Source organism: Ostrea edulis, chromosome 9, assembly GCF_947568905.1.
Source record: "Ostrea edulis chromosome 9, xbOstEdul1.1, whole genome shotgun sequence".
In the NCBI taxonomy this organism is placed as follows: domain Eukaryota; kingdom Metazoa; phylum Mollusca; class Bivalvia; order Ostreida; family Ostreidae; genus Ostrea; species Ostrea edulis.
Genome location: NC_079172.1, coordinates 69,352,970 through 69,358,979, shown reverse-complemented (window position 1 = coordinate 69,358,979; position 6,010 = coordinate 69,352,970). Strand labels below are relative to the sequence as shown.

The 6,010-nt window shown below is 32.8% G+C and overlaps 1 long non-coding RNA gene across 1 annotated transcript in view; it reads right to left on the bottom strand.

Annotated features, from left to right (window-relative positions):
• The window catches only part of LOC130050412 (uncharacterized), a 2,214-nt gene extending 122 nt beyond the window's left edge, over positions 1–2,092 (bottom strand). The window contains exons 1-3 of the long non-coding RNA XR_008798849.1: positions 1,820–2,092; positions 523–719; positions 1–413 (exon numbers count right to left, since the gene is read on the bottom strand). The exon at positions 1–413 is cut by the window's left edge and continues 122 nt beyond it. This is a non-coding gene — a long non-coding RNA (uncharacterized LOC130050412). The remainder of the gene's footprint in view (positions 414–522; positions 720–1,819) is intronic.
• Between the last annotated feature and the right edge of the window lie 3,918 nt (positions 2,093–6,010).

Genomic DNA, 6,010 nt, shown 5'->3' with positions numbered 1-6,010 from the left:
ACTGGTGCAGTTTGCACATAATTTTTGCAGTTACTTTCCAATTCTTGCAATAATCTCTCTCTCTCTCTCTCTCTCTCTCTCTCTCTCTCTCTCTCTCTCTCTCTCTCTCTCATAAACAGAACATGTTAAATTGAGTATAGTATACAATAAACATTCATATTTGTTAACATTCATACATTGCTATTGTAAATGCAGAATTACTCTAGTTTGAAATTTTTAAACAAAATCAAGAGGAGCATCCATTTTCCAAGGATTGACTTCTACATTTTTAATTTTTGCTAAACACATTTCCATTAACATTTTCGATTTCTGTTATTTCTGAGTCTTTTGCTGTTATAGGTATTTTTAGAAAGGTATAGGTGGGAAACTTTTCTTCACCACACATGGCAGCTGTGTAATATGAGAATCTCTAGCTGGAAAATGAATTAACACCAAAATATGATACATGTATTCATTTAAGAACTTCTTTTCTCAACTGAACAATCAATTTGAATATTGGGCAGGTAGTAAAAAGTAACAAACCTAGTCCTTTTGATTTCAAGTCAAAGAATACAAGAGGGAAATGTTGTTGGCTGGAGTGCTGTTTGACAGTTTGCTCTGGTGCATGTACCATTATCATATCAATCTCATCAAATGCAATCTCAGACTTGAAATTTTCTCCTTCTTTCATCTCCATCAGTACTGTTGATTGCTTCCTAAATTTTGATAGTCGTCATTATCTAGATTTAATGAAATGTTGTGATGAGAAGTCTACATTTTTAATAAAAGAAATGTATCAATTTTTTTTTAATTTGGAAATTAAATCTTCTGCCAGTTCTCCACTGTGAATTTACCCTAGGGTTTTCATATACCTTGTGAAACATTCGTTCAATAATTTAAACATGCATAGAATGTTTTCATTATAATTTTTTTTTTTTTTTGCAATTTCAATTTAATAAAACATTGAATACTTATGAGCATCTAAATTCCTATCGTCCTTTCTACAGCAATTTAGCCCATCCAAACCAGTGGGCATCTAAGTGATATTGGACACATCTGATCAGTTCACCATAGAAAGAATTGTTATTTCAACATCAAATGAAAAGCATTATATCCCTTCATTTGATGAATGCATTTTCACATCTCAAAAATATTTATAATAGTTAAAAATAATTGATTCTCAAAACAATCACTTACTTAAAAAAATAAAAATAAAAAAGACGTCTGTAATTTGTTCATAATCAAACCCATTCCATTCAATAAGAGCAATTAAGATTTAATTTTTTTGAATACCACATCATACATTATAATTTACTAATTTTAGACCTGACTGGGACACCATACTTTTTCTCTTTAATTATAAACACATTTAATATAGTGCTTTTGTTGATAATGATCAACCCTATTACTTTTAATAAGAGCCAATTCTTAAAAAATCCACATCAGATGATTTACTAATTTTAGACCAGATTGGGACACCATACTTTTTCTCTTTATTTATAAGCACATGAGCACTGGAATGGGGTTTTGAGAAAATGTGCATCTTTAATGCACATAATTATCATTGTTTCATTGACGATGTTTAATTTGGTTGGTACATAATTACGTCAGTGTACCTGAGTATTAAAAATCCATGTGAATGTGCGTGTGTTTACACTGCACTGACTAGGAAAGAGTCCTGACGTATAAGCTACGTACATGTAGGTTATACATGTGTACACAAATATTTTGCAGACCTACGATTTTATAGAGTATATACAGGAGTTGTATTGGCCTTACGGAAGATAATAATTAAAGATTTACTATTCCCAAAAGAACAGATGGTGTACATTTCACTTACATTTTCTTCGTGTGCGACAGTATTATTGTCATTTGACATGTCGCGTCGTCTGTCAGTGCCAGGTGTAGAACGATGCTGTTGTTGTCTTAATCGGAGGAAAACTCAGGAAATTGCATAATCATGCTGTAAAAGAACAATGCTTTTCTCCCATCCTTTTCACTGGACTTTGGCGACAAATGTTCTATCTATTTGCGGTAACAGACTTCACGAACTGCCCTTGCCACCTTGATTTTTCCATGTTGTTTACGTTCGCAAGAGCTAAGATGGTTGTCGTAAGTTTTTTCGTGCGTTTATCGAAGCATTGAAAATTCAATGAATTCTGCTAGGAAATAATACAAAATTGCTATTTCTATTTCAATAAAATCATTTATTAATTGTTTATTCTCCAAAAACTAACAACAGAAATTTTACGTCACTCAAACTATGGAGACCCACTTACGTTAAAAAACGTTGACAAGTCTCCATCCTTAAAACAACTTTCCATTTCTCTGATTTCTTAGTGAAAATGAGAATTACAACCAAATTTTCCCTTATTATGTAATTTTTTGCAATATGATTAACATATACCAGTGACTAACAAATTGATCAAAAATGTAACATTATACAAATATTGCTGTTTTGAGGTCAATACAGTAATTAAGCCGCCTGAGAAGTACAATATTCACCGAGCCGAAAGGACGAGGTGAATGCTGTACTTCGAAGATGACTAAATCATCGTATTGACTGAGAAAAAAAAACCCAGCAACATTTATTTTATTATATGATTTAATGATTAAATTATAGAATTCATTAATATATCCATGCCATCTTACTTGTTGACATACCGGCCGGTCGGACTATCGGGCAGTCGGAATACCGACCCGTCGGACTATCGGACCGTTGAAATACTGGGCGGTCACCTTTGTGAAGGATGATGGTAAGAGACATTTCATGAAGTCTCAAGAATATTAATATATACATTACTTGTATAATGCAAACATTTTGCAAGGATAAAAATGTTATATTTGGTTTTATGCTTGAACCCGACTATGTAAATACATGTGACTTAAAATGTAGCTGACCTTGGGCCAATGACCTTGAATACTTTAATAAATAAACATTCATTCATTCAAGGATGATGGTGTAAGACGCCGTGAAGATAACGATGAAAAACAGGAAACTTTACTTTAAAAATGAAAACCCAGATTTCTTATGAATTTAAATTCAAATTGATTTCTTACAATGTTTTACTATACCGAATGCAGGAATACAGGGAAAGAAGTTTTAAGAAAATATATTTCCTCTACAAATATGTATGCATTGACCAATGTGATTGTATGTTACTAGAGAATGTAGGCGATTACATGGTATATGGTGATTTTGAGCAATACGTCATTTAACGTTACACACAGCTGTATCTATTAAATGTGTATTATGTAGATGTCTTTTGTGTTTTACCAACTGTAATGCGAAAAATCAACGACTCGAAATTCGCTTAAAATCTCATGATGTCTTTGCATGTATTTTTATGGAAATATAATTAGTGCAAGCTTCAAGCAAAGTTATACCCCTTTACTTAGATTTGAACAATATGATGTGATAGATATTATTTCTTAAGTTTATGTTCTTCAAAACATTCGTGCATCTCCTAAATAACACATCCGTAATGCGTACTTCACAGATAGCAAAAATATTGTACTTCCTTTTTGAATTTTCTGTCCTTGGGGGACAAATCGGAACAAACACTGTACATGTAAGTTTTAAAATGAATTTTGCAGCAGAACATCTATCTTGATATTAACGCTATTATTTGTGTGTATATGTTATCTTAGATAAACACATGGGAATGTATTAAAATTTACAACATCGTTACCATTGCCATCTAAGCATAATAAAGTATTCTAATCCAAATACAAAATGTCCTCACGGGAGGGACACTAACGAAAACAATTTAATTATACATCAAAGTAATTCCACTGTTTTTCCTAATTTAAATTAATTTGTTTTCACTAAAGGATCTCCCCACTTTAGCTGTAGCTTGTGGTCCCTTTTTAACATCCCTCTTTTCAAAGAAACACTGATTTATCTATTAACGTTTGTTGCAAATATCAAACATTGATGTATCTCCAGTAAGTGTTCCCCCTAAGATATTGGAATAGTTTTAAATGGTCACCCTTAGCTAGAAAACTATAGACGTACTACTGGAGGTCAATACAGGTTATTGGGATAGACAGGAAACGTATACCCAGTAGATTTTGCAGATTTTAATGATGTTTATCTATATGAATTAGATCACCAGCACAAGTTTGTCCAGTCGTGCCTTTTGGATATGATTTTCTTTATTACAAAAAACGAGAGAAATCTGGACAACCTTGTGTTCAATATAAACAATGGCTTTAAAAACCGGTCATACGATGAATATCAATATACATTTAACCAGAACAGACAAACCTGGTTTCAAAAGACTCTTAATGTTAACAAACTTTTCAGAAACATTAAGTGCAACTAATCTGTGATAAGACATTAATGAACATATCGGGGCATTGTACATTGCATATTTTGAACTTTGATGTTTTACTAAATCATCGGGGGGAGGGGGGTTATGTCACAGCTAGAGTCTGGAGGTCCTTTGCGTAGTTAACATTGGTTCAATAATATATGCCCAGTGTTATGTAGTATGACATGACCTTCACCACTCCAATTAGCGATGACCTCGTCCATATAGTGCCTAACATACAAGTTCGAATAATGATGGTCGTTTCATAATCCTCATGAAAATTAAAGCTGAACTTTATCTTATTTATAAATACACAACGAATTGAAAAAAAAAATCCATCTATTTGTTTCATATGGTGCCATTTACTTTAAATGAAACAAATCTTTCCGTATTGGAAATGAGTTTTGAATATAGGATTATATGTTAGAGCGCGTTTTCTATTATGTCTGTATGTAAATTAATCAATTTAAGTAAATTTATCAAAATCATTTCTGAGAGAGTATGTTCTCCAGGTTAATCAATCCACCCACTAACAACATTGTATTCTAGTTGTTTTTGTTTTTTCTACCTTTTTTTTCAAAATGTACCATTACCCACGACTTGCATGTATATCTATTTTACGTTCACTTTGTTTATTTCTCTACACTGTAAATGAGTTTAAGAGAATGAAGATATTCTCATTGTCATTGTCATTGTTATGTACCAAAGAAAGGTGCAAGTGTGACGCGGCTCACTCAAATGCCCCATGTAATATATCCATGCGCACTGTTCCCGAGGACTTAGGAAGTAACTAAGTTCAATTCCGTAGAATTGGTGTCCAAAACAAGTGAAGATAATGAGCATGTGATCAATCTCTTAACTCTTATAAAGAATACTAAATCAAGAGCAGGCAGGGTAAACACGAACCCCTCTACACACCAGAGGTGGGACCAGGAACTTTAGAGGAATAAGCATCTTCTTCCGAAATGTCACCGCCGTGAGACCTATATATTGAACAGCTAGTTGGAGTGATCCGTAGTAAAATCAGTATGTATGGAACGGTCAACCAATTGGCATGAAATACGGTAAACAATAAACAGGGTCCGTGTTTGCCTAACACTTAATTTTATATTCTTTATAGGGGTTATGAGATTGATCACTGTTCGTTATCTTCACCTTTTCTGTCATCGGTAGCTGTTGTAAAGAACAAGTATAATGAAAACCCAGCAAAATGATAGTATTCAATGTTATTGAAAAAAAATTGTTTTACCAATAACCACATTTTTTTATTGTTAGTTATTTGTTCAGATAATATGTTTTGAAGAAAGGAGTGGTATATACATAGATAGATATGAGTTTTGGAGTTTTATCATCTACGCAGATTTGAGTTTGATAATCGGTTTTTGCCCAACTCTCTATCTTGTATACATGTGTAACTTATAGGATGTTTGCATATACCTACGACATGTTTTTAAACATCTGCAACAATTATTAGTTTGCTGCTTCGCCAGGAAATATTTTTTCCGCCATTCAATAGAATGTTTGAATAAAACATTGATTGTTTGAAACGGGCCCAAATCCTCTCTATTGAGCGTGGACATTGTGAATGGACAAGTGCATTGTAGGCTGTATAAACTTTGTACAACTAATTGTACTGAAGATGAATATCATTTCATACTTCTAACGTTCATATATATGTATACTTAGCGTCTATTATCGATAAGAAATCGTAATTC